This window comes from Anomalospiza imberbis, chromosome 13, assembly GCF_031753505.1.
Source record: "Anomalospiza imberbis isolate Cuckoo-Finch-1a 21T00152 chromosome 13, ASM3175350v1, whole genome shotgun sequence".
Taxonomy (NCBI): domain Eukaryota; kingdom Metazoa; phylum Chordata; class Aves; order Passeriformes; family Viduidae; genus Anomalospiza; species Anomalospiza imberbis.
Genome location: NC_089693.1, coordinates 5,884,793 through 5,911,265, shown reverse-complemented (window position 1 = coordinate 5,911,265; position 26,473 = coordinate 5,884,793). Strand labels below are relative to the sequence as shown.

Genomic DNA, 26,473 nt, shown 5'->3' with positions numbered 1-26,473 from the left:
TGGGCTTGGGTTTTTAGTTAGGGGCAGGGAATCTGTGGAACAGGAAAAAAGCCACCAACTTGGCCAGAGTCATTGCTGGGTGTTTTTATCAGAGTGAAGAGTCAAGATTTGCTCTCCCATGTGTCACTGGGCAATCCCACTTTTGCTCACAGCTTTAAACCACGAGAAAGGACCCTGAAAGTCAAATGCGTTGTGGGTGAGAACCTGGAATGTGCCCTGAGAAGAGGACAGACAGCAACTATCCTTCCCAGACAAATCTGGGTCCTGCCACTGAGCTAACCTCTGCTGGAGCAAAAATTATTTATATTTCAGTTATCTAGATATGGGAAACAAAAGGAAGGAAAAAACAGCAATTGTTTAAAAAGAAAAATAACAAAGCTGTGACAAATAGCTGATCTACTTACTCCCTTCTGGGTGAGCAGTCTGGGAGGATCACCATGATGGGCTGTAAGGGCATGGCATAGCTCTTCCTCCACTGCTCTGTGATCTCCCAGCTCTGAGAGTTTGGCCAGCAGAATTCTGTCCATCACTTTTTAGGAATTCTCCATCACTATTTCTTGCATCTGTTGTAGTGGCTGAAAAGAAAGGGAAACTAAGTCTTGAAAAATACAACTGAGAAATGGATGTTGGATGTGTACTTGGAGATATTTTAGCAAGGATTCCTTTTGAAACTGAATTTGACTGTATTTCTCAGGGAAGGGAAGCCAGAGCTGCATCTGCAGAAGTGCTGTGCAATGAGATCTGGAGCAGTTCAGCTTCCTGCAGTGCAAATGGACCTGGATTCTGACCTCACCCGGGCTGCAGGCAGTTGCAGGAGGAATAAAAAGTAAATCTGGGCTTGTTGCCATTAATAATATGATGTCTTTACATCCTGACCTAATTGTATTAATTCTTCATGGCAAATATCATATGGAAGTGGCTGATTAGTAGCTAGCAATGAGAGTGGTATTGGCCATCTGGTGTGCTTGGCTTGGAAAGAAAAAAAAAAAAGGATGAAACAAAACTGAAACACATGAGTCTTTCAGATAATGAATTAGCCAGATTCATTAAATTTCGGTTCAGATTTGTCTCTGCTGACACTTGTGTATGGGCAGGGCAGAAGGCAGTGGTGTCCAGGAGGAAAGTGATCCCTTCAAGCTGATGGTGTGCAGTGAATTGAGATTATTTTTCAAGTAAGAACCCATAAGAAACAGTGATGTCAGCTGTTTTACCCGAGCTACTTACAGGTTTGCTTCTGTTAACCTTATGTAAAGTTTCTATGAGCTTTACCCAGGGATTGCATCTCATTCATGAGCAAAATTAATTAAAATCAACCTGGCTTTTCTTCCGTGAGTAAAAGTAGAGTGGGAAACTGATCTCTTTCTTATGTCTTACCTTGGCAAAAGCATCTCAGCTTTGTCTGGCAAGGCAGTCATAGAAATCCTTCCCTTTAAACTCTGCTCACCTCTGGCTGCACAGTGACAGGCAGCTCAGAGACAAAAGACCTGTCTGTGATTTTACTCTGTTGATATTTAATTTTTTTTCCTTTCCCTGCAGCCCTGGGAAAAGGTGGTATGATGGAAAGGCACTCTGCACTGACCTGAGGAATGCTGCAGCTCCTCCTGGGGTTTGGCAGCAAAGATCTCCTTTGAGATCTCCCTGAGGGTCTTCTGGGGTGTGCACGCTTCCTGAGTGAGATTTGGCTTCACACACCAAGATATTGGGACTTTTGCTGAAGAATTTTGCTGTTGTTGGAATTATCCAGGAGGATCCCATCTTAGTTTGGAAAACAGGGTGGGAAACTTGAAATGAGTACTCAAGGGCTCCAGGGGGATGACAAAGTGGCTGGGTTCCTTGGCTGGGTGGGGAGAGCAGCCAGGGAACCTGGGGTTGAGTCAGAGGTTTCCATCTGTGTCAGGGTTGTCCAGAGGTGAGCTTGAACTCACTCTTTGGCCAAATGGCCTTGCTGGACTGGTCACTGAAAGACCTGGGTGTGCCAAAAGTTTGCTGTACTCTGCAGTGCTTCCTCCTGGAAGGCTTTGGGGAAAAAAGTTTAATTAATTTTTGTTACCAGAGAACTTCCTGCATTGCACCTGTGTGGGCTGGAAACAAGTGAGTGGTGGCAAGTTTGTTTGGATAAGAGAGTGCTGGAATGGGTGGAGGAAAGAGGGTGAGACCTCTTGGCTTGGGCTCCAGAGACCATGTCTGTGTGTTTCAAACCCAAAACTCTGCTAATCCCGTGCTAAATCTCTGGAATCAAGGAGTTCTTGAAGGCAACGTTAAGGATGGTAAAAAGGGGTGGACACATTTCTCAAGCAATTGAATTTGAAATATTATTCAAAGACAGCAGCACTGGTTTTGCTTTTAATTTAAGCCAGCACTTCTTCCCCCCTCTCGTCTCCAATAATTAATGATCAACACCATAATCCAACCTGATTGCCCAACAGACAAGGACTGCTCTGTGACTGTGGCCTTTTTAACAGACTCCTTATTAAACATTCTTACTGGTTAACAAGCTGGGGGGAGGGTGCTGGGGGTAATATATTTCCCAAACACTCCAGAGTTGCCAAAGCTCTGGACCAGAGTATGTGTGCTGAGAGCTGTGAGAGTTGTTTTTCAGTGGCTTTACTGACAGATGCTCCTAATTGTGTGTGTGTCTTCCTCTGAGGGATGAGTCATGGGCTGCTGAGAGCAGCAAGAGGTTCCAGAGTAACTTTGAGCAGTACATGGACATGATTACTGCAAGAAGCCCTAAATTTGGGATGCTCTAGGAGGAGCCAGGTTCCTGGGACATGGCCATCACCTTGCCTCCCTTTTTAAAGATTGGAGTTGAAGATGTTAAAGGTCTTTTCCAACTGCAATGATTCTATTTAGGCAGGTGCTGGAGGATCTGACCTGATGATGTTGCAGGATAAGGGCTGATGTGCTGTGGGTTAGGAGTGTGCAAACATCCCATTCTCAGGAGGAAGGACCTTCCCAGTCCTGCTCCAACTTGACTAGATGGGGTCTTCCCCTGGATTTATTTCAAATATGATTTTAATGATGGATTTCAGGCTTCTGTAGATACTAGAGCTGGTTCCAGGGAAGTATTTCATGGCTGTGGCTGCTGATAGAGAGCTGGGTTTGTCTCACCCCAGTGTGTCTCACGTGGACTGCAGGATTTGTTCTTCTCCAAGGTGCAGGGCTGCTGCTGAAAATCATGCACTTGAGCACTGAAGGGTGGCTGTTGTCAGCAAAGAGTTGGAGTGAGACTTTGCTATTTATTTTACTTAAAGACACAGATGGGAATCACTCTTGATCATTCACAAAATCTGTCTGGGTTTGGAGCCAGTGACCTGCAGGTCAAAGGCTTTGTGCCCTTTACAGTCCCTGGAGAGTTGAGGACTCTCCACACCTGTTTTGCAGTGACTGCTGCTTTGAGAGCCATGTGTGCAGCTCCTCAGTGTCCCCTCCTCGTCACACTTCACCTTTTCACACTGTATTTTTTGAGGCTAACAAAGTGACATCTATGGTTCTTTCCTCCCTCATCTTCTTCCTAAGTTGTTGTGGCTTGTGTAAAGCTCTAGCTAATGGTGGATCAGCCCACCACCTCCTGCAATCCCTCTCAGAGATCTCCTCATGAAACACACACCATGGATCCTCTCCATTCCCTGCCAGCCTTTTTCTTGTGTAGCTCCAATCTATGAACCTGTGATTTTGTGCCCTGGGGAAGCATCTTGGTGATACCATGCCCTAAGGGGGATGGTCAGTGAGGACAAACTCGTATGTAATTCCATTTTTGGCTGGATGGTGTGATGTAATGAGCGCGTGTTGTGTCTGCACTGCTGCTTCCAGGATCACTCTAGGATCACTGTGTTTCCCAGAGAAGTGGCTCTTTATTTCTCCTATGGACTCCTGGTGTTTGTTCATTACTAAACTAAAAATAACATTTTGCTTAGAAGCAAGCCTTTGCCAGCTTATTATGGGGAACCTAAAATATACTGAACTCGGTTCATCAGGACATGATAAGATTTGATCCTTTTATGACTGGTATGTGGAGGACTGCTTTATAAATTATAATATCATGTGATTAATATGACACAGAAGTTATAATTAATAGCAACATCCCATGTGATGGGAAGAGTGAATGCAGGCAGACACCTTTCCCACCCTATCTGAAACATGTTGAGGCAATAAAGCAAGTGTTAAAAGTACACCTAGCATGGCACTGCATTTAACAACTGCTACAGAATGAATCACAAATAAAAATCCATGCTTCCATAGATGAAGAAATTAGGATAATGATAATAAGCAAGTGACCTCAGCTGCAATGGATGGCACTGTGCAAGTACACATAATTATGCAAGTGATTTGCTGAGCATTGGTGGTGTCTGTTACGAGGTAAAGTCATTCTGGAGCACTGTGGGAAGGTCTGTGCAAAGCAAAGCAGGGCTAGCACTTGCTCACTTGATTTAGAGCTTCACTGAGCTTTGGGTAGCACTGCAACTGCTCAGCCTCTGGGGGCCTGGCATGGTTTCTGCTACCTGCATCTTCCACAGCTTTGCTGAGACCAAGGCAGAGAGAACTCCCACCTCCAGGGACCACCAGACTATGCAAATATATGCTTGCAACCACCTCATACCAACCTCAATGTATGTTTGTTCATTTGTTCCAGTGTTAGCAGGACCCAAATGTATTGTTTTCAAAGCATCCTTGCTTCTCTCCAGCAGTTTACTGCTTCCAAATATGTTCTGTGTCCCTGCTCAGCAGTAGGTCATTATTTAAAACAATACATTTCTCTTCTGTGCAGTGCTTTCTCAGAGGTCTTGGTTTGTTCAGGCTTTAACTAGGTTTCAGCATGCAAATTTAATGTGTCATTGTGGCATACTTAGGAATAATTAATATAGAGGGGTTACTTGTAAATTGGTGCTGGGGACAGATTTGTTAGGCCAACCCCAGCAGTGGAGTTCTTTAAATGTTCAAGCTGTTGACAGGTTTGATGTGAGAGTGTCAAGTAACATTTACTAGTGGGAGGAGGCCAGGAGTATTTATATTTTGGATGTGTGTGGTGGGAAGTTTTTGGTTTTTGTTGGCTTTATTTCTTTCCCCCTCTTCACTTTTTTCTGTTCCCAAATTTTGCAGCTGTGATTTGATTTACACAAAGCAAAGTTGCAAGTTTGCAGTGTTCCAGTGCCTTCCCTCATCAGGGACCAGAATGGCCATTCCAGCAACACCCTGGGAAAGGGGCTGGGGTGTTTCACGTGTGACATGAAGGCAGATGAACTTATCAAGTCTTGGCTGAGATGTGGCAAACATTGATTTATCTGCTATAGCATGAAGCCTCTGTTAAGTTTGTCACAGGAGGCTGGAAATACTTTGGGGGTGCCAGAGTCAGCTTTTTGGCTATCCACAAAAGCAGGCTGACCCTTGTTCACTGCAGTCCCCTTCTGGAAGCACAGTGCTAAATAATAGGAATTATTTGTAAAATGCAAAATCAAACACTTGGAAAGCTGCAAATTCCCTTTTAAACCTCAAAGAGGAGGGAAGCCCTCCTGTTTTGGGATGCAGACTGGTTTGTTACAGGAAGGGACTGGGAACAAACCTTCCCTGAAACAGCTGGGGCTGATCCCCATCAGGCTCAGGATGCAGGACCAGATGGTCAGCTCTCCTGTGACAATTCTACTTTTTATTTACATGAAAACACACTTTTAGTTGGGGGGAAAAAATGTAGCCAAATCTGCTGTAAATAAATGTAATGAAAATGAAAAACTATTCTGAGAAGCTCCCTGCCTGTTTGAATGCTGTATCAATAGGAATATCAAATGAGGAGTAAGAAGATCAAGAAGGGAAAGCATCAGCTCTTTTTTGGCTTTCAGGGACCAGCAGAAATACAGAGAAAAATCGCTGGTAGTTGATATATTGACCGGTTTTCATTATAACTTCAGTGTTTCTTTCAGCTGAAAGAGAAGATATGATATGTCTTGATTAAATGAAATGTCATCTCAGTGTGGAAATAATTACATAGAACATGGGCAAGGGCTTGGTATTGTATTAATTTGGCTGCTCTGGAGAAAACATCAATAGACTGTTTGTGGATGACAGCTTCATACTCTGTCAGCTTCTACCTAGGATCTCACAGCTCTTTGCAAGTTCTGGTGTGTTAAGCTTGGTAGAGGCAGTGAAATCATTAAAATTTCCCTTTTGTACAAGCTAGAGCAGCACTAAGAAAACTTTCAGGCTTTTCCTCTGCAGTTCAAAGCAGTGTGAGTTTGCTACACAGAGGTGTGGAGGACTGCCCCCTGAATAAGCCGCTGAAAGCCTTTCTGGTCCCCACCAACTTGCACAGGATTGGCCTCAGAGATGGAAAGAAAAGACCAGATTTCCATGTTATTCAGTACAGAAGTTTTTAAATGAATGTTGAGTTGCTCCCTGCCTGGTGGCTGATTAAGAAAGGGCCACAGCCAGGGGTTGGCAAAGATCAAGATTGGATTTACAAGCCGAGATTGACTCAAGTGAGTTTTGTCACAGTCTGCTTTTCTGGGAAAAGGCAATTATAACTCAGGAAGTTCTGATGTGAAAATTATTTTGGCAGATATGCTCTTTTTTTAATAGTTTATGCATGCAAAAGGAATAGGCAAGATAAGGTGATGGGAAAGGTGAATCAAAGCAAAAATCTCTTTGTGTGGGGTCATGTTTTGTTTCAGAGAACTGCTCAAAGAAAATGCAAAGATATTCCCTGGATTTGCCACCACATTTAATAGGTCATTTCAGGCTTGAGGAGAGGATTCCTGGAACTTTGTAGAAAGGCTTAAAACCAGCCTTTATGAAAGACCCCATGGGCAGAGACACAATGACAGACCTACCCACAACATCCCAGCCCTGATTTGGGTTACACTTGGGGCAAGGCAGGATAATAGTGGGGGTTCACTGCCTGCTCAATCCCTCTCCCTCCCACAGAGATGGCCAAAAAGGCTCTGGTCCATATCAAGGTGCAGAGCTCTCCCTCCCAGGTAGTGTCTCAAGTCACCATCGTCGTTACTGGCAGTCGCCATGGGAGGTTTTACAGCACAGATGTAGTTTTATGGTTATTATTTATTTTTATGGTTCATTGGATCAAGGCCCCAAATTTGCTTCACAGCTCTCCAATGTCAACAATTATCAGGCAGCTGCTAATTGGGGCTGGATCAGAAAATCAGCAGCCTTCTATCACTGAAAATCTCTGGGGGTGATGCTTCTGACACCTCCAAAATCAATGGCAAAAATCCCAACTTGGAGGAGAGTTGGACACTGAGGAAACCGGGAACACATCCTGCCCTCCTATGCCCATCTCCAGTGACAGGACTGCAAATTCAGAATGAAACCTGATTTCCACACTGGTAAAAGCTAATGGAGCATGGAGGAGCATCATTAAGCTATAAGCAATTTTTACATTAGAGACTGGATGCAAGGAAGGATCTGTTGAGGTTTTTTGGCTTTTTTGTTAGTGGTTGTGTAACTGAGTTCTGGAGAATTCAGCCTTTGGGTGAGTGAAAAGGAGAGACAGACTAAAGGTAAGGGGAGAAGAAAGAATGATGGCATCCTTAGAAGAAAAAGGAAAAGGGTAAAAGGATTAACTTTTTGGACAACATTTCTTAAATTTCAAATTCTTGCAAAAGTAGCAAAAAATGGAAAATAAAATGTAGACTAGTCATAGTTTGGTTCCAAACCTCCACCCCCTCAATGACAGGAAAAAAAAAAAAAAGGTCAGACATAATTTTTGGTCTCAAAACTTTAAGACTTTTAAGTTTTGGTTGAGTTTAAGCCTTTAAGTGAAGCTAACCTTTTAAGCTGAATGTAGTTTTCTATCCATTTCTGTGAGGCAAAATCTTTAAAAATAGCATTTTGCACCTGCTCTAACAGTGCCAGAGACCAAAGTGTGCTCCACGATCCTTGCTGCCACCCGTCCCATGGCTTCCAGGTGGCAGATCCTGCAAACCTCGTGACAGCTGTAGTGTAGGAGGGGCAGGAGTCGGATACATCCAACCTGTTTATTCCACGGGCTTGGATGGCAGGTCATGGGCATTTCTCTGAGCTGAGCAAAGAGCTGACATATGTGTACTGAGAACAATTTAAAAATGTGCATTTGATACATTTTAAATAGTAAGACACTGATGGTTTGTGCTGGTTTTTTTTCTGAGAAACCACTAAATCTGTCCTGCTCTGCCCACGTGCCATGCAGGGAAGTTGTAACTCCCCACCCAAGCTGATTCCCCGGCACTATATTTCACCTTCATTTTGATGGCTCTGTCATTTAAGCCTTCAGATAATAGGCCATTATTCTCAGAGTTGCTATTATATTTTATTAATAGGAAGGGCAGGGGGGGATTATTGTCATAAACTCTGATAGATTTGCACTTGGAGCACTCAGAGCTCTCGAGAAGGGCAATTCATTCATCTGCCTTGCTGGATGGATGTAGATCTCATCTCTTCCTCCCTGCTTTTCCTGGTCCTACCAGCCTTTGCCAGCCATGGGGACAGGTCCCACCCCAGGCTGGTGGCGGGACCAGCAGTTTGGTCTCCCAGGAATTATCCAGAGTGGGATCACGGCCAGCTGCAGTGGTGGGTGATGGGGATGGAGGCTGGGTTAGTGCTGGTGGCTGCAGCCCAGAGCAGCTGAGCTCTCCTCTCACATCTGTGCGTGTGGGTGTGTGTACACGTAGAGACAGCCAGAACAAGTCTGTTCCTGTTTGGGAGATCAGTGTCAAAAGTGTATTTTGTAAGAGCTGGCCAGGCTCCTGTTTCCACATTACTAACCAAAAGCAGTTAGATGGTTTTTTGGGTGCCTCTGCTTTTCCAAATCTCTGCATGGCTGTGTCTCTCCCTTCAGAAAAGGGAAGGACGTGCTCCAGAGCCTCTGTGGAGGTATGCCAGCAGCTCATCCCAGTTTGATGGGGCTGGGCATCACCTAATAGGGTGGCCAAGGTGTGACTGCAGCAAGAAGGCAAGGAAAAACCTGTGCTGGGGGGTGGGGACCAGCTTGCAGAAAGGTTTCTGCTCCCCTGGTGCTTACAAGAAAGGGATGAGTAGAGACATGTTGGATCCAGCTGTGTCTCCCTTTGTGTCTGTACAAATTGTACCTCCTCCAACCTTTCAGAACCATAGGACAAGGATGGGTTTTTTTTTTTTTACCCTGAAGTGCCTGAACACCTGAGGCTGAAAGTCCTCTCTTCTGCCTCCCCTTTTTCTCCTGCATTCATTATCCTTGGTTGGGAGTCAGCTGCTAATTGCAGTGTCCTGCATGTGTCCATCAGTGCCCAGTGAAAAGCATCTTCCGGGGGTGTTTTGAGCACCATTATGCAGCTGGGACGGGGAAAGCAATAAGGTGTGGTGGAGGAAAGCGGTTTTGTGGCTGGTCTGCCTCTGCTAGCAGGAGGAGGGGGAAAGGAAGAGGAGCGTGGCTTGCTCCAGTCTGTGCATCAGCCCATCCTGCTGCCTCTGGAGTTGTAGCATCTGGGGACAGGGGGACACTGACCAAGAGATGTCCCTGAGGGGAAATAGGACACCTGTGGTGGGAATCAGCTTTTAGTTACTAGTCATTGCCTGACTGGTTTGGGTTTTTTCTTGTCTTTGATGCATTTTTCTCCAGCTCCCTTTTCTGTCAGATCCAGAACAAATGGTGTTTAATGTGCAGATGCAGCCCACAGCTGGGATGAATGTATGCATTCCTGCACCTTTGAGTAGATGTAGGTATTTGTCTGGGGGAGCAAAAGTGCTTCCATATTCTTGGAGAAAGGTTGTGCATTTTATGCAAAAGAGGAATATAAATTCATAGCAGTATTACAGCAGTATCAGCTGGTCTTATAGATTTGCTTGTATCCTAAGTGGTCTGTTGCAGTCACCAAGCTGCTGGTTTGGAGTCTGAAAGAGGATGCTGCAGCCTGGTCTGTGGCAGCAGGAGCACAGGTGGGCTGTAAAAATCCTCTATGGCCAAGATCTGGGGTGGTGAGTGCTGGAAAATTCCTGTCCCTACACCCAGCCCATGCTCTGAGCTCCAGGGGCTTGGTTCTGCCTTTACCTTAGGGTGAAGTGGGGGAATCACCATCCCTGGAAGTGTGCAAAAACCATGGAGCGTGGTGCTTGGGAATGTGAGTGAGTGGTGAACATGGCAGTGCTGGGCTGATGGTTGGACTTGATGATCCTAGAGGTCTTTTCCAGCCTAAATGATTCCATGATTGTTAATGCAAAGGCTTCACTGCAATGAACCAACACTGACAAATTGATATCCAGCATGGAAGGATTTGAAGATGATCTTCCCTAGAAGAAATGCTCCCAAACATCATTACTGATGGAGCTTGAAATAGAAGAGGGATTTCTTGACTCCCTGTTCAATCTGCAACCAGCAGATTCAACTGTGGAAAGAAATCAGTTGGGAAGTCAGCGGGTGCTTTGATATTTTAGCTGTTCATGTTCAGTGCTTTTTGTCATGTCTTTTTAAATCATGAACTTCAAAATTCCTGGTTGGCTACGAACAGTATGGTCTGGTTGTCAAAGCTGCTGAGCTGTTAAGAACATTTTGAAAATTAGAATAAGGACTTTGGATTCCCAAATATATCCTCAAGAGCCCAAGTTTAAGCACTTGGGTTTGCATACCTTATTTTTTATTATCTGCACCTTTAAGACAGGAAAACAAATACAATTGCTGCTTGCCACTATCATTAATCCAAGCAATTTGAAGATAGCTTATTGTGTTATGAATTAGTCAATTAATTGTTTGTTAATTCACTCTGTTGCAAAATATCAGGCTAAAGAAATTTTCTGTACATTAACATGATAAATCTTAATTTGTTACTGCTGTTTTCTGAGTAACCCACAGCCAGCAAAAGTCAGATTTATTTATTTTTTCCATTTTTTTTGGTTAAGCCTAATTCTTATGCATTTTCTTCTGTCTCTCTGCTGATTCTTCAATTTTTAAGATCACAAGGTTCAAAAGGTCTTTGGGGACCTTTGGGGAGACCTGGTTTGTATCCTGAACTCAGGAGCAAGTATTGCAGGTCCCAGTTTGAAAAAAGGAGCTGCTGATACTAATTATTTTTGTTGCTTGTTTATCTCTTGATAGTTCCTACAATCCAATTAAAATCATTGCTGTTCCTTGCAGGTGGCATGGATCTTCATTTGGATTTCAGGAGATAGAAACAATAGCAGCTTGTGAAGACAACGCTTCTCTGAAGGGTAAATTCACTTTTGACTATTCACCATGAAATTCACTTTTGTTCCAAAAAATAAAAAGAAAAGAAATGCAGAGACTATGGAGTGATTACAAGCCTCCAGTAGTGAAGATTTAAGATGGTAAATATCGTAAAGCTCTAAATAACCCTTATATCATGACTTGATTTTAATGATATTGAATGAATTTGGTCTTGAATTACCAATAATTTCTGAGAAAGCTGTCAGGAGAAAAAACAAAACGGGCACTAGAAAAAAATACAGTTAAAAAAAAAATCACCATCCACTTTCAAACGATTCCCTGAGAAAACTATCTTTAAATGGCTGAGGGCAATTGGCATAATGATTTAAAGTTGGGCTGCAGGCTGCATGTGGGTGCTGGCAGTGAAATGAGAGGCAGCACGGAGGCTGAGCTGTGAGACAGAGATTGCTCTAATGAAAGGCTCACGGTGACACTGCATGAACTTAATATTTAGCCAGTGACGTTTGCACTCCACAAAAACCCAAGGGAGGCAATTAGGAGGGCTGGAGAAGGAGGGAATAATTTTACCTGTCAGGTTTGTAAGTGGGCAGCTCTGTGAGTGTGTGTGAATACTTGTGTGTGTGTGAAAGATCCAGAAAGTAATGAAATAGAGAGGCTTGGCGGGGACTGTCAAGCCTGTGGTTAGAGGTGGGGAAAGAGCTGTTTCCAAACCCACAAGATTTATTTCTGGAGCTGGTGGGTAGGTGGGAGGCAAAGTTAGCAGGCTTTACCCTTCAGGGCTTTCATCTGCTTTAAATTCAGTTGAAAATATTGCTAATTGTAGCAGCAAGCAGGCAAGGTACCCATGTACATCTAATTTTTTTTTTTTTTTTTTTTTTTTTTTCCCTGCTCCTTGATTTCTCAAGATGTGACTAAGGAGCCATAGGTAGAGAAGGTTCCAAATTGCAGCTCACAGGCCTCCCAATGGTGCAGCACTGCCCAGAACTAACCTGGCAAACCAGAGCTTTCCTTTCGGGATGGAAAATTGAACAGTGCTAAGCTGGTGTTAAAAGCTGTGTAAAAATGGTCCTTGCTCCAGGAGCTTGTTGATGCCAGCACTGGTGCAATGCACAAATGTTCCTGTGCCCACAGGAAGGTTTGGCTGAAGTCTGATCTCAGCTTTGTGATCAATGTGGTCTTCAGTGAGTGATGAACCCCAGATCTTTCATCTCACTGCTTTTAGGAGTTGTGGATCTACAGTATTTTATTTCCAAAGCAGATAAAGCTGATGAGTGTCACAAGAACTCTAAACCCAGTGTCCCTTTATTGTCAAATCCTTAATGATTTTCAATTTGGATATGTGGGGGTGATATTTTCATTTGTTATTCCTCTTTCCCCAAACAAACCCTTCACCCTATTTCAGTGCTTTCTTGAGGCATGTCTTTGTTCCTTGCAGTGGAAGAGGTCAGTGGGGACAGGACCTCGGACATAAACAAGATTTCAAACAGCCTGAATCATCTGAGGTCCCTCCCTGATTGTTTCTAGGACAAGCCCCTACTGCAGGCACTGGAAAGAATTTCAAATTAGCAGCCAAATATCTCAGGAACTTGGTTCTGGTGCCCTCAATCAGCCAGCAGTGATGGGTCCAGGTGTCATTGCTTCTCCTCAGTGCCCACACAGGCACCTGCCCTGCCTCTGCCAGAAACTATTGGCCAAAACCAGTTCATAGAATCACAGAATATCCTGAGTTGGAAGGGACCCACAAGCTGTTGGTGTGAATATGAATACGTGGATCAACTGCTGCAGCAAAGCAAATTTATCATCAAGCAGTGCTTTGAGCTAACCCACTTATGTGTCTCTGAGGCAGTTATTTTGGGGGGAATATATAAGAACTAGGGCTTAAAAACTTGGCTTGAACTGAGGGCAGAGAAGACGGCTCACTTAGCCTGAGGAATGCTTTTGACAGAGACACATTGTCGCCACATCTCTTGGCTGGGAATAAGTTGTACCTTTCCTGCAAATGGAAATATTTCTCTGAAGTCCGACAGCTGCAGGAACAGCAACTTGTCTCTTGATCACGTTTTCAGTTTTAAAACCCATTTCTAGTCCAGCAGTGAGGAGAAAAACCCAAAGCTCATTCAAATGAGCTTTTTAATGGAAAAAGTCACATTAAATCTAAGCCAATTTCATGATCTTGTCTGAGTCATGACTTTTTAAAGACTGGGGGCTGAGGCTGCAGTTAACATTGCTTTAGCAATGCTCAGTACTTATCTGTGAGTAGAAAGGTAATGGTGGGGAAGGGCTTGTGGTGTTATTTTTCTAAGGGCCTGATCATTTAGCTATCTAATTTGGGAAGCAGGACTATCTCTGGCTGACTCTTATCACCCTTTCAGCGAGGCAGATAGCAGCCAGCACATTACTCAGCGTTACCCCATGGATATCTGGTGTCTGAGTATGTGTTACAAAACGTGGCAGGCAGAGCAGTGGAACCTCTCAGTGCTGGGCACAGGGAAGTGGCTTCAGCCCCACATGGTGAGAGCTGGATGGATTTCTCCTCTGGGCTTGTTCTCATCACCTGAGAGACCCTCGGTGGCTCTGCTCTGTTGTCACTCAATTATTTACTTCTCCTGGGGAGTGAAGGGTGGGGAGGGGATATTACTGTGATGTAGGAAACTTTCTTAACTTGCTTTATAACTGCAATAATAATATGGGAATCTTTATTTATAGTTAGAGAAGGGCTTTCATTTTTTCCTATCTCCTGCTGTCTTCTCCCTGACAGCTGGTTGTGAGGCATCAGGGAGAAATTTAACCTCTTACTGGTACTTTGCAGCTTTGTTTTCCCCACAGGGTTTCCATGTGGGTAGCTTCTGTGGGTTTTTTTTTTTTTTTCTGTTTTGCAGATGGAAAATAGAGACATGCAGTTCAGAGGTGTTTGTAGGGAGTCTTCTGACTTGAAACAAAACCCTCAAACCGCTCCAAAATAACCTGTCAAGTTCTCTCCATGCCTTCTGATGGACTTTATGGATTATTTTTATGGATGCTCGTGATGTATAAAAGGGAAAATGGTGACTGCAGAGCTTGGAGGGCCATGGGCAGAGCCACGAGGCTGGGTTGGTAGGAAGAAGGCCCAGGTTGCCCTTGCTCACTGAGATATGACACATCCCACACTGACCAGGGTGACTGAGAAGCACCCATGGCTTTGTTCCATCACCCTTAAATCTGTCCCAGTGCAAGCTGGCCCTTTAACAGGAACCCACTGCTATGTGTCTAGAGGGGAGCAGAGACAGAAAGGAAGTAATATTGAGTCACAGCAGTAAAGAAGGATCAAAGATTGGCTATTTTTGACACACAAAAGGGTAAGTGATGCTGAACTCTCTCTAGACTGATTACAGCTGAACACAAAGCATTTTAACCTCTTAATCCTCACGTCTGAGTTATAGTCCCGACATTGAGGGCTTTGTGGCTTTTTGGAGATTCTCTGCTGCGTGTGACCCTTGTCCCAAGCAAATAAAACACACCCCTGGCTGCTGCACAGCGTGTGCTGAGTGTTGAGCGTGGTGCTAATCCTGCAGACTCTGTGGTTTTTTGCCTCCCTCACTGACCATAAGTGGAATTCATGGGAATTCTGACAGAGAAAAGCAATCAGGCTGGATGAGGCTTGGAGCAACCTGGAACAGTGGGAAGTGCCTCTGCCCATGGCAGAGAGGTTGGAACAAAATGATCTTGAAGGTCACTTCCAACCCAAACCATTTTCTGTGATCTGTGAACTGTGGATGTAGTTTCTCATTTCCCATTTTGGTTTGTGGAAACTGAACCCCAGTTTCACCTCACTGTCCTGAGGCTAGCCCTAACCTCCCCGAGTTTCCCCTCAGAGAAGCTGTTCCTGGGCTCTCCTCAGCCATCTTCCCACCCTGGCCATTCAGATATCCCCTCTCCAGATCCTGAAAGGTTCCTCTGTGCTTCCCATCACGTGGACTGGTGTTCTCTATGAATCCATGTCCACTGATTGTAGATATGAAAACATAATTTTGGTTTGAGCCTTGTTTGTGTTATTTTTGGTTTGCATATTTAGGCTTGACATAAAACCCAGCAAAAAGACTCTTACTTAGCCAAGGCCATTTCTGCATTCACTGCAGATGAGCATGGTGCTCCAGGGAACCAGTTTTATTCCAGGCTTTGCCAGTGATTCATTTCTGGATGCTGCCTGTGTGATTCCCTCTGGGCCTCAGTTTCCTGTTCTGTAAAATGGAGATAATACCCTTTCATGGCACAGGACTGCTTTGAAGCCTGTACAAAATTACTCTGATGTGTTTGGATGAAAGTTTCTATAAAGCAGATTTAAAAAAGCATGCAGCTCTCATTGAGGGGTTTGTATGGAGTGATCAGGACCCCAGAATTACTTCCCAGGATGAATGTGTCTGTGTTGAATTCTCAGACAATGCTGAACACTGAAACTATATTCATGTAACTCTTCTAAAAGCATCCACTGTTGGTGCCCATGGCAGGGTTTGCTGCTATTCATTCTTTTTGTTTGTTTTATGTAAATCCTTTTTCCTTCTCATTGAAAACACAAACAAAAAAAGGGATGACAAAAAAAAAAAAAATTCGCTCTATAAGCCCCATAAAATTGATTCATCTTGAAGAAGTTTTTAGCAGGACCAACCCTCTCTATCTGTGTGATTTTAAAAGAAACTCTCCTCTTTCTCCTGGCTGTCATAATATGGCAAGAAAAAATACCCTGAAAGCAGAAATGGAAGAGAAAATGAACAATTTTTGTCTCCTTGCCTTTCTCACTTCGGTCCCTTTATGTACTCTCCCACCACCCCCTCCTCCATGCCCTCCCTCCTGCTCTGCCTCAGTTCCCATTGAAATGTCAAATGCAGCAGTTGTCTGCGAGTGAAAGAGGGACTCCCTGGTGGGAACAGGCTGCCCTTCTAACCTGAAGGCCTCGGCTGTTCTCTTCTCCCCTTTTTGGTGTTTCCCATCCCACTTTCTCAGCAGATGTTGTGTGGGGCAGCACAGGCTGTAAAGGAATGAGTTTCTTTTCACCTGGCCATGTGAATGGGCTGGCACAGAAACCCTGGCTTATTCTCTCAGACTCTGGCAACAGCTTACACAGAAAGAGATTGTTTCGAAGAGCTGTCTCTTTTCTTTCTTTCTTTTTTTTTTTTAGACGAAGATAGGGAAAAAAGGCTGAGAGATGCTGGCTGTATTTTAAGCTCCCTCCTTGGGTGCCAAAGGAGTCCTTGGAGTTTTGTTGCTGCTACTTTTGTTCCTTTTATAGTTTCCATTCAAGCCCCAGGCTTTCAGCTCCTCTTTGTCTTAGTCCTACTTTTCCCAAGCAGTTGACATGAGAATTAGTTCAGAAAGATGGTGGAGGTTCATCCAGGAGCATTGCCCCATTTTAGTCCAGGGCTGTAGTTTTTGACTCTTTGGTGGAAATTTGGAAAAGAGTGACATTTCCCATGCTTCTGCAAGGAAATTATTTAGTCTCAGGTCAGCTCTGTCTGAAAACATGTGACAATAGTGTGCAAAAATGCACAAATTCTATCCTAATGTTGAGTTTTGTCACTGTGCTACTTAAGATTGGAGAGGCACCTTAAAGGTAGAAGAAATAGGGCGTGCGTGAGTTTTCAGCTTTTCTCCCTTTCTCTGCCTCTCTGTTCATCTGTTTAATGTGGCTGTTTGTTTTCTGTAGCCTGCTCTCTGTCCCTTAGAGCTGGTCAATTGAACCACACCAGAAAAGCACCCAGAAGAGATATTCCCTCCCTTGCATTGGATGTCTTTGCTTGGCACCTTCAGAGCACTGTCTCTTATCCAGCTCACTTTTGGCTGTGTCTCTGTGCCCAACTCATTATATCTAAAGTTTGTGTATATTCAAGAGCAAATTATGCACATGGCTTGTGAATGATTTGATTGCCAGCGTGAGAAATGCACACGCTGCTGATCCTGAGAAAATGGAGCTGTCGTTTGCTGATTTAATGAGTAAATAACGAATTATTCTGAAATACTGTGGGGATATTATGCCAGTGGTTCTCTTTTGGTCTTTATACACATTTTAACTCCAGTTGGTTTTTTGTTGTGTGTGCGTGTGGTTTTTTAAAAATCTGAAGTTTATTCTCGCAGTGGTGCTTGGAAAGCTGTAAATGATCCACAAGGAATTAACAGACAAAAATCCCTGGCTCTGCTCCACCCTATTGAAGTGGATGGCAAAACTCCCATTGAATTCAGTGGAAGTAACAACTAGGCCCTGTGAGAGTGAACAATAAATCAGTTTTATAATCACAATATTTATCTCCGTCCTGTTCTTAGTGCTTTATGTGGCAGAGGTGTTAGGTGCTTGTATGATGATAAAAGGCACAGACATCTCAGGTGAAATACAGACTTGCAACAGTGAAATTTCTAAACTTGAAAGCTTTGGGTAAGCTTCACCTTTCAGGCAGTATTTTGGAAACCTGCGCTCCAATTCAATTAATGACAATTCATTTTGAGGGGTTGAACTGCCTCTCCATCCATCATGTAGCCAGCAGGTGTAGGAGAACATTTTCCCTTTCTAGTTTTAAAAAATGCAGATTTTAGAGACATGGGAGTCTAAGAATCAGCAAACTGATTCTCCTGCCTGGAAAAGTGGACATGTCACAAATCCCACTCAAAAACTGGTTAGGAGGAGATGGATCATCTCCTGTCAGATATCCTGCAAATGTGGTGCCTGTGGTTAGAAGTTTGCAGAAGCTTTTATCCCTGTGTCTGCTCTGGCACATCTCATTGTTAAAATTATTCTGTCAAATAATAGGAAGGTATAAATAGCTCAGAGGTTTAGTTCTTAATCAGCCTGTTCTGTCAGTGGACTCCAAATAATTTGATTAAGGAAACAAATATCAATATCTTACATTTTACATGGAGGAACCCACAAATCCATGGCATAGCCAGTTGTTCAAGGATGGGGTGAAGTCTTTTCCTAAGTCCTAGTCTAGCATCTTATCCCCTGACTTTTAAAGGCTTTATCCCTCAAATGTGTCTTGAGTTAAAGGCTCTGTATTGTAAAGTTTTCCTATTGATTCCTTCCCCGGAGTTTGTGCCTTTTGGAGGAGATGGGGCATTGATAATTGCTTCAGCTGTTCTTGACTGTTACAGGGCACTTCAGCAGAACTGTGTGCTTGTGCTTTGTAAAATAACCCTTTGGCCCTGCAGAATGGGAGGATTTACAGGTTTAGCCTTCTTGATTTATTTTGAATTATTTTGTATGAGCTATTCATGGAGGGTACAACAGAGCTAAAGGTAAGGCAAGGTTGTTACTAGACTATCCAAAGATGAGAGCCATGGAAATAAAGCACTATTGTTGCTCTTCAAGCAATGACACTGACTGAAATAAAAGACATCTGGGTAGGAAATAGCAGCCTGCTTCCAGGGAGCATCCATAGTGTACCTCAGCTTGCCATGAATGCTTGCCCTGCTAGGCAACCAGGAAAGGGATCTGCAGGCAGCCGTGAGTCAGGCCAGAGAGAAAAAGAAAAAAAGCCTAACCCTGAGAAAAAGGGGTGCATTCTACCTAATTGTGCTTTGGAATGGAAGTCTTTTTATTCTTGCCTTTTGTTGTATTTTTCCTCTTCCTTTTCACGCCCCAGCAGCAGCCTGGCGGTCTCTGGCTGCTGGGAAGTGCTGGGTGGCCGTGTCCCACCCTTCCAGCTCTGCCTGGCCTCCAGGTGGGTTTGGGGCTCGCTGTGGGAGAACTGCAGCACCTCTGCACGTTCATCTCACAGTCCGTGCCCTGGGGGCTGGGTCAGACTGCCGTGTTGGCCCTGGCCCTTAGGAAAGGAGGGTGAAACCTGCCTGAATCTGCTGAAGAAAAGAGTCTGGCTGTGGGTGATGGCAGAATTGCAGTTTCACCTAAGGATAAACATCCAGCCAAAACTGACAAGATTTTTTGGAGTGGCTGGTGGCCAACATCAAGTTCAGAGTGTTTGGAACATTGAATAGATGTTCATAAATAAAACATAAATATCTCTGAGCAGTACTTTGAAGAAGGCAGTGGTGGACAGGAAGAGGTGTGAAATAGGATGCCCAGGGTTAGGTGAGAAGTCAGTGGCAGAGAGAATTGAATGTGGCTCTCCCCTGCCCAGGCTGTCACCCTCACTTCTGGGCCATCTTTTCTCTCAGCAGTTTGTGCGAGTAGACTAAACCTCACTCAAAATCAAAGTGTGAAGGACAACAAAAAAGGGGGGACGTTGCTCAGGGGAGAAATGGCTTTGGGCAAGAGCTGAGAGAAGCTGGAGCAGCAGGGCAAGAGTGGTGGCAGGACCAGTGAAAAATGCTCTGAGGTTGTAAGGAAGCAGGACCAGGAGCTGTCTGGGTGAGGAGAGAAGCTCCCTGTGGTGATGGTCTCACCTCTCACACACATTTCTTGCTGTCTGTTTTGCCTTTCATGTTTCCCTGTTCTCCCATTATTAGATGTGTGCTGGCAGCAAATGGGTTCTCAAATCTTTATCAAAATTCTTGACTTGATTAATGAAAATTTATCATATGTGCCTCCCATCTTTAAACAATGAAACCGTGATACCCTCTGGAGACCTGGAGTGCTGGGAGTAACCTGAGGCATCCTTTCAGCACAGGCTCAGGGTTGAAGTGCAGGGAAGGCTGCAGGCAGGGCCAGCTGTAGCTCAGGCAGCAGCCTCAAGAGGGAGAGAAGGCTTTCTCGCTGGCTTTTATGACCTATGTTCAAAGGGAAATGCCTTTAGAGAAGAAAAGGCTGGGCTTTCTGGCTGTACAAAACTCAGACCTGCAAATCTGTTCTGTGGCTTTGTTTTCCCTGATGCTTCTCTTCTACCTAATCCTTCCCTTTTGCTCCTGCTGATGGCTGGGGACTTCTTTTCTCAACCTGGGGGCTTTAAAGCTTAGTCTGGGATGAGGAGCCTCACCTAAACAGATTCAAGTCTGCACCTTTTCTCCTCGGTCATCATCCCTGTGTATGACAGGACAAATAGCCTGGACAGGAGGGGAACAAACTGATTATTTCCCTTGAACTGAAGGATGCCCTGGCCCTGTGTGGTTGATCACTGGACAAGAGCAGCACAATTGGACAAATGACCAATATAATAGCTAACAAATGGAAAACACTGCTGCCAGCAAGGGAGCTGGCTATTTAAAGGCAGCAAGAGGTTTGCAGCACCAGCCCTAGCAACAAGGACAAAAGTTATTCCAAACACATGAGGCAAAGCCACCATGAACCCACTGTAGCATGCTATTAATAGGAAGGGGGCCTTCATTAATTTCTTAAAGGGTGATGCCAAAACATCAGAAGAAATTTGTGGTGCACATAAAGGAGCAGCACGTTGCACTGTATCTAATTGCCAGAGTAATTATTTTCTGCTATGCAAATTACCAGGAGCAAATCCACTGCAGTACATCTATGTGTATTTAATTATCATCAAGAGCTGGAGTTGAGGGACTAGATTTAATACGTTCATAATGAAATAGCCAGAAATTGTGTGTGCATTTGCAGAGAACTCGTTATTTTGCCACAGCTGGATTTGTTTATTTTAAATAAATCATTATGGCAGATACAGTTTCTGCGTGCTTGCCCATCTGCTGATTTATCATAAAAATTGTGGTTTCATTTCTATGGGTGGTTTCTATCAAACACACATCACCCCTCTTGCTTGCAAGCTGCATGTTTCTGTAGGATTTAAGGAGTAGCTCAATGCAAAGAAAAGCAATTTTGTCCATGTATAAACAAAGGCAGGAGGAATTAGGACCACCTGGGTGAGTTAAGATTTTGTAGTTTTGGGTCTTCATACTTAGAAGCTTGTTGTGGTTTAAAACCAGAACAAGGATGAAAACTGGAATTCTAGCAGCACCCTTTTGGAAGCCAAACCTCTTACTGTTCAATGTCAGTTTGATGGTGTACATGAGGCAAGTTAATCCTTTTGGTTTCTAGGGAATATTTTATATTTTCTCATCACAGCAAGAAACAATAGAAATGTACACAGGATGTACACTTGTACATGCCATGGTTCTTCCCCTCTTAAGGTTCAGACTTTCTGGGCCAGAGCTTTACTAAAGATATTGGGATATCATTTCAAGGCTCAAGTTTTAAGAAAAATATTAAAACTGGGAAGAAATACTTTTGCCACTTTGTCATATTTTGGTGGTTTTCTGTTAATGGAACTCTTGGAAAAAAAAAATCTGAAATCCAGCAGCGTAGGTGGCTGTTCAGCCAAGAAAAATCATGTTGTGTAGTCCCCAGGAGCAGTGTGTGTGACATGATCCTGTTAAGAACTTGGAATCTGCAGCTCTGGAGGAGATGCTCCAGTCAGGAAAAGTGGTTGGTCAGGACAGATTTATTTCTTGTGTCTCCTGCTGTGCAGCTTTGCTTACCTTGATCTGGCAGCACCAACCTGGATGCAGTTGGCTTCCACTGAACACCCAATTGTTTGTTGTGGTCACTGTTTCAAAAAGCAGGAGGGAGGCTCCAGGCTGTCCTCATCCTGACGTGCCAGGGGAGTGCCAGGTGGAAAGGTGGTTGCAGTGCAGTTAGAAACACAAACCACTGCCAAGCCTTTGTGTTCCTTTGTCTCCTCTTGAGGACACCAACTCAAGTTACAGAGCACAACAAGCCAGGGGTAACAAAGGGTCACCAAGGTACCGTGCTGTGTCACGGGCGGTGGGCTGGGGCCAGCTTCTGGTGACATTTCCGTGACGGTGCCCACAGGACCCTTTTTCACAGTGTCCCTGAGCTGGTTTGTGTATAATTGATGGGTACCCTGAGGTTCTGCCTCCCCCTCCTCCCCAGGACGTCCTTTTCTGTGTTAGTTTATTTTTTAAATAATTAAGAGACTTTGTGACTGCCTATCTATCTGTCCCGCTGGAATTCCTCTCCAGCTGCTCTCATCCTTTTCCACAGCCCCTCCTTTTCCTCCCCAACATGCTTTTCCTTTCACTGTATTTTAAAGGAGTGTCTTTTATTTTTGCTTTGTGCAATGATACTTTATGAATGAGATGCCCTTTGCTGCTTGCTGGTGTCCTGAAATCTTTCCTGCCCACATTCCCTATCTCCTTCCCATTGAAGGAGTCCTTTGATGCAAGGTAACTCTTACCTGATGGGCACCTTCTCTCCCTCCAAACCACAGTGATAAATTCCCAGCAGCATGAAGGGGTGTGTACAGCTGGGGATGGCCAGGGGACCCCATTCCCACCCTGTTTGTCCCCTCCTGTGGCTGGTGGTGGCTGCTGTGGTCTGACCCATGCGTGAGTTGGTGTGGCTGATGTGGATATGAAGTTATTCCAGCAACACTCCATGCACCTTCTGAAGGTTTTGGGAGCAAGGATAACAGTCTGCTCCCTCTCTCCTCCCAGAGCGTCCATTTCACTGCGGTGCCAAGCTGCAGAGAAGCTGTGGCACATCTTAATGCTACTGGGAAAATCAGCTCTTGAAGGTGTTGCCTTCCCTTCTGCTGCCAAGATTGCCTCTATTCCCATAGGAAAGTCCTCCAAGTAGAAGAAGAGAAGCCTCAAAGCACAGTGGGGCTGCTGGAAATACTTACTCTGTGTTTTGGGCTTTGTAAAAGTGGTCTGCACTAAGGGTGGATGATGTGGCCCTGGTAGAAATGGTGATTTTTGTGTAAAAGCCCGAGATCTCAGGGCAATGCTGGTTTTGGGCATGGATTTGGGAGTGAGAAACACTAAGACTATGCATTTGTCTTTTCATTGTCAACAGAAGATTTTTGTCAGGCTGCTCCCCTTGACCTCATATGAAGACCATCTACCTATTTTAATCACCTGATAAATAAGCTTGCTCCCCATCTCTGCTTGCCTGGGCTTGCTGCTCTCCAGATCCCCGTTTTAATTGACACACAGCCTGTGGTGTGGCTGGGGGCTGTGCCAATAACTCACATATTCCAGGCATGGCAGGCAGATAGGCCCCCTCCCTCCAACACCATCATTCCAAGCAAACATCAGACAAGCACCCGGCTTTGATGTGGCTCCTGGGCTTGCAGCCTCAAAAGAGGAATCTTTGGAACCCCGTTTGCACCGTTCCTCATGCCAGAAATTGCAGCAATGTCACAAAAGCCAAGTGACTGGGTGCTCAGCATGGCAGAGGGAATATTTTGCAGACAGGGTTGTGCTGGAGAATAATCAAGAGCAGCAGCCTGGGGTCGGCAGGGATTTGGGCTGTGAAAATAATAATAATCAGGGATGGGGAATGGGTGATAGGGCTGTTGTCGGACCATCTGAGGCACATGTCAGAGGACATTAGCCCTGCAATTAGGAGAAGCTGGGGAGGAGGGAAGGGAAGACAGCAAGAACAGTGCTGCAGCAGGGAGGGCTTTGTGTCAGCATACAAAGCTTTTTTCTCAGCAGGGCTGCTGGGATTTGCTCAGGTCCCCTCCCAGATAAATTAACTCAGTACAACACCTGCTCCTTTAATATGGCCAGGCTAACTCCACTGAAGACCTGGCCTGTCTTTCTCTTTCTTCCCTTTTTTAAAATTTTCTTTTTTTTTTCTTTTTTTTTAATGACATTGAAGCAGCCTGTGAACTCCCTTCTCTTGTTTTCTTCCACCTCTAAACCACCCTTTCTCATGAAGGGTGAGAATGCTTCCCCCAGTAAGAAGGGCTGGGAAAAAAAAACCCAATCAAACAAAAACAGTTGAAATATTTAGAACAAAACAGCCCCCCCCCCCACCAAAAAAAAAAAAAAAAAAAAAAAAAAACCACAAAAAAACACCAAAAACAAAGAGCCCAAGCTGGCAAGAGGTGAAGGGTATGTAATTGCTATTCCTTCTGCAGCCCACTAAAGCTGCATGCTTTAACCATCTGAGGACAGCAGGAAATTTTCTCTTCCAAGAGAGTAAAATGTGGGTTTTGCATTTTCTTTCTTTTCAGGAGGGTGAAAGAGGTGGGCTTCATTTTCCTTGGGATTAGCTAAAGCTCCTTCCACTTTTATGTTGGCAACATGAGGTTTCATCAGACCTCTGATCCTGCCCTGAATAAAAATATAGCATTACTGTCAAGCAGAGCAGAGGGCTTGAACTTAACTGGATTAAAGCACTGGATTTGAGGCAGTGCTCTTGGCTTCATGGAGGGAGGTGTGGGGGCTCCTCGGCTCCCAAATTCAGCTCAGGCCCAGGGGAGTCCTATCTGTGCTGCTGGCTGAAAAGCCTCAGCCTGAATTTTCCTCCAGGATGTTTTGTTTGATGCTCAGCTGTCCCCTCACTGCAGTTCCATGGATTTATCCTTGACAATGCCCCATTGGCAGCAGCTCCCTGTGGGTGGGGTGCACCTCGTAATCATGGAGATGTATGCACGAGTTTAACTGCAAATAAATGCCACATTTGCTTATAGCTTTGTGTTTGCCTTTCCCATATGAATAAACATCCCTGGCTGCTCCTCTCTGTCCTGCCCACACCCTTGAGAAAACTTTCACAGCCTGTTTGCTGCCCTTGGCTCTCAGTTTGCTCTTTGGACACTTTTCTTGCCAGATTTTGCAGGTTTTTTCTGACCTCTGCTGATGTCCCAATGTGTAGTGGTTTAATGGTGTGTTTTACGAGGGAGCAGAAGCCTCAAAGCATCTTCTCTTGCCTTGTTGTGTGTCGTGCCTCCCATCTTGGTGAGCTTGGATGTATCCCCATATGTCCAGTAATGAGCATGGGCTAATTGCCTAGGCAGATAGAAAAATAGATAGGTAATTTGTAGCTATTTAATTTTACATTAGGTGGAGGGATGTAGGGGCAGAGGCTAATGTTGTTGGCATTTCTTTTCAGGGTTGTTAACCAGATATGCTGCCTCTGGGGCATAACAATGCCTCCCTCGGTAGAGCTCTAATACTTTTATTACATTCTTATTAATTTAGCAATGGCCTAAAGTCTGTGAGGCACCTTCCAAGGCATGATCCCTGCCCTGAGGACCTTGCAGACTAATTCCAAAGCGTGATACAACCGGGGATTACTCAGTGAGAGCAAGGGCCTAATGGAGTAAGGAATGGTTTGTATTAGATAAATGGATAAGGATGAATCAGTGCAGGAGTTAATCACATTGTTCCTCACAGGCACATGGGGATAAAGCAGCTCCTCAGGAGATCTGTGGTGTCTTTCAAGCAGGGACCAGAGCTGGAGGTGTCTCCTGTCTCCCAGATCCACACGGATGGCTGCTCTGGGAAGCAAAGTGCTCCACGTGCAAGAAGCTATGTGAGCAAATGCTCTATCAACAATTCCTTGGCTGTAAGCTCCAAAATTGGCCATGTCCTGTCCCCCAGAAACACCAACAGCTCTCACTCCACCTCCCCTCTTAGCCCTTTGGGGGCAGAGGGCTGGGGGACGTTGTGTTATTTGGAGTGAAATCGTAAAGCTGCGTCTTACTGCCACAGATTTCAGCTCTTGGGAAGCCACAAAGTGACGGTCCCAAACAAAAGAGCTGTGCAGGAAGCTGGGAAAGGGCCGGAGGGGAGCGGGGGCTGGAAAAGGGCTCAAGCTCAGGGGTGGCCAGGGGTCCCCCCACCCCCCAGCACCTGTCCTGCTGTCTGCAGAGCTGCCCAGCACGGCCCTGGGACAGATGGGTGTGCAACAGCTGAGGGAGCTCAGGGCAGGCGGGATGAGAGCCAGCCTCCCCGCGGAGCCCCGGCAGCGCGGGCTGCTGGGAGCCAGGGGGGAACATTTGGTGTCCATGTGGCATCTGGCAGCAGAGTTTGCTTCTCTGGCATTTCCTTTGGTGAAAGGAAGAGCAAAGCAATTCCTTTCCAAGCAGCTGCTCTGCTCCTCTGGGAGGGAACAGCATCCTCCTCTTCCCTGCCCTGGCCCTTTGGCAGGGTGCTGCATCCCAGCCCCCTAAATTAACACCCCCAGCCCCAGGTAAACATCCTTTGCACTCATTTACTCGCCTGTATTTTTCTTCTACTGAGAAAAGAAAACCTCTATGCATCACTTATGTTAAAAATGGGTTGCTGTGGCAACTGGACGCCACACTTAAAGTGCTTGGCTCTGTCTTCTTGACATCATTGTTTGACTTCCAGTTGCTGGAGCAACAGATCTCTGGGAAGAACCAGTGAGGCTGAGGTCTCTTTCTTTTTTCCTCCACGTTGCTTTTCTCTGGGGCCCAAGAGCACCAGCAATGGTTTGCTTTTCACTGAAGACACACACACTGTTAACATATGATGGGAAGATGTCAGGCAGCAGCAGAAGGAATGGGGGTAAGGTCAAGGGCTCCTTACAATGGGGGAATTCCTACAAAACTGAAAAAAAGAGAGAGAGAATGAATGAGCCGTTATGTGTCCTGACATCAGAGGGTTAGAGAAGTGCCTCCAGCACACTCAGTGTCAGGCATTTGCCATGTAATACTTTTCTGTTGGTGGTTCTGAGCC

At 44.9% G+C, this 26,473-nt stretch overlaps 1 long non-coding RNA gene across 2 annotated transcripts in view; it reads left to right on the top strand.

The window, feature by feature from the left end:
* Positions 1-24,461, top strand: part of LOC137481777 (uncharacterized) — a 31,647-nt gene extending 7,186 nt beyond the window's left edge. Inside the window, exons 3-4 of one of the 2 annotated variants that reach the window (XR_011003682.1) lie at positions 11,093-11,166; positions 24,302-24,461. This is a non-coding gene — a long non-coding RNA (uncharacterized lncRNA). Of the gene's footprint in view, positions 1-11,092; positions 11,167-14,022; positions 15,769-24,301 lie in introns of those variants that run through there. The other variant, XR_011003681.1, reaches the window with a different exon arrangement.
* The last annotated feature ends 2,012 nt before the right edge of the window (positions 24,462-26,473 follow it).